Here is a 2,519-nt window from a genome sequence, read left to right as displayed (position 1 = left end):
TCTTTTTGGAGAAGTGCCTATTATTACTTTTGCCCTTTTGATTAGATTATTTGTTTTCTTTTTGCTGAGTTGTATGAGTTCTTTATAGATCTTCCATACTAGTCCTGACAGCTGAGTGGTGTGGTGTGCAAATATTTTCTGCCATTCAGTAGAGTATCTTTTCATTTTGGTTGTTTTCTTTTCTTTTTTTTTTAACATTGGGAAGCTTTTTAGTTTAATGTAGTTCCAGTTGTTTATATTCTTTTGTTTTCCTGTTGTTGGAGATGAATCTGCAAATATATCACTGAAGCTATATCATGAAATGTTTTGCCTATGTTTTTGTATATGTAATTTATGGTTTCACTTCTTGCAGCCAAGTCTTTTAACCATTTTGAACTGATTTTTTTTGATGGTGTGAGATAGTGGTCTATTTTCATTCTTTTGCACATGAGTGTCCGGTTTTCCCAACACTATTTATTGAAGAGGTTATTCTTGTTCTAGTGTGTTTTGGCCCCTCTGTCATAGATTAACTGTCCATATAGGTGTGGATTTATTCCTGGACTCTCAATATATTTCATTAATCTGAGGTCTGTTTTTGTTTTAGTATCATGCTGTTTTAATTTTTAATTAAAAAACTAGTTATTAATTAAATTCTAGAAGTGATACCACCATTCTTCCTGGCTTTTGCCAGGATTTTTTTTCTTTTTTTTACAATTTGGGCTCTTCTGTGGCTCTGTATAAATTTCAATAATGTTTATTCAACTTCTTTTGAGGATGTCATTGATACTTTTATTGGCATTGCTTTGAATCTGTATATAGCTTTTGGTAGGATGATCATTTTGACAATGTTAATTCTCCCAGTCCTTGAGCATGCAATTTCTTTCCATTACTTTGTATCTTCTTCTATGTCTATTAACCACGCCTTATAGTTTTCTTTATATAGGTCTTTTACCTCCTTTGTTAGGTTTATTCATAGGTTTTTTTTTTTTTTTTTTTGGTGTGATTGTAAATGAGATCATTTTCTTGATTTTTTCCTCTCCTAAGCTCATTGTCTACATATAGGAAAGCAACTGATTTTAGTGTATTGATTTTATAACTTGTCTTTGCTAAAATGATTTATTGTTTCAATTATTTTTTCAGTGGTATCTTTATGATTCTTTATGTATATTATCATGTCATTAGCAAATGATAGCTTGCTTTCTTTCTCAATTTGGATTCCTGTTCTGTTTTTCTCTTACCTACTTGTTTTAGCTGGATTTCCAATACTATGTTGAATAGTAGTGTTATAGAGCAACCCCGATATTAAACGGATTCCTGGCTGTGGGTCCTCAACCGCGCGCTTTAAAGGCACTTATGAATACTCTACTACAGACACACACAAAAGGTTAATAAAAGGTTTATTTATAAGAGAAAAGGAAATAAGGAAAATGTACAACTCAGGGAGAAAACAGGGAAATAAAGTCTTTAATGCGTCCTACCCGATCCGACGACCTGGAAACCCAAAGTCACTCTCAGAGCTGGCCGGACGCTGCCAGCTGGTGGAGAGCCAAAATGGGGGATCCCAAAGCCCACGTGTCTGACTTTTATATCCACCTGGCTGCTTAACCCCACCCTCAGGTCCCAGCCACCTTCCCTTTGGTGGTGATGGGATTTGGAGTTCCCAGTGTGTTTGGCTTTGGCCTGGGGTGGGGGTGGAGTCCACAAAGCCTATATGGAATTAGCTTTGGGACATCCTTTTCCCCCTAACAATTCCCCCCTTTCACTTTTTTCCACCATTTCCATGGTGATGAAGAGCGAATATATGGATGTTGGGATGCAGTCTCAGATGAACATTTTTTACCAGGTTCCAGTGTGAAAGAAAACCAGTCCCTCCAGGTATTCGTCCATTGTGGAAAGCAAAAAGTCCTCTGTTCCTGGAAAAACAGTTCATCAGTTCAAGCCAAAAAAAAAAAAAAAAAAAACAAACAAACATCTGGAGGCATTAGCCAAAACAAGACAGCAGATATGTCAAAATCACAGGAAAAAATCTTAAAATGGTTCAACTGATGTAAAACACAAATTTTCTCAACCTTGATCCCAAACTTTTAACAGCATAGCAAAAGTTTGCGAACTAAATCTACTTTTAAACCATTTTCCCTATTAATTGTTAGGGGGAAAAGGATGTCCCAAAGCTAATTCCATACAGGCTTTGTGGACTCCACCCCCACCCCAGGTCAAAGCCAAAGACACTGGGAACTCCAAATCCCATCACCACCAAAGAGAAGGTGGCTGGGACCTGAGGGTGGGGTTAAGCAGCCAGGTGGATATAAAAGGCAGACACGTGGGCTTTGGGATCCCCCATTTTGGCTCTCCACCAGCTCACAGCGTCCGGCCAGCTCTGAGAGTGACTTTGGGTTTCCAGGTCGTCGGATCGGGTAGGACACATTAAAGACTTTATTTCCCTATTTTCTCCCTGAGTTGTACATTTTCCTTATTTCCTGTCTCTTGTAAATAAACCTTTTATTAACCTTTTGTGTGTGTCTGTAGTAGAGTATTCATAA

Source organism: Talpa occidentalis, unplaced genomic scaffold, assembly GCF_014898055.3.
Source record: "Talpa occidentalis isolate TD23 unplaced genomic scaffold, MPIMG_talOcc4v2.1, whole genome shotgun sequence".
In the NCBI taxonomy this organism is placed as follows: domain Eukaryota; kingdom Metazoa; phylum Chordata; class Mammalia; order Eulipotyphla; family Talpidae; genus Talpa; species Talpa occidentalis.
The sequence above is the reverse complement of the archived record's forward strand: the minus strand, read 5'-3'. Positions refer to the sequence as shown.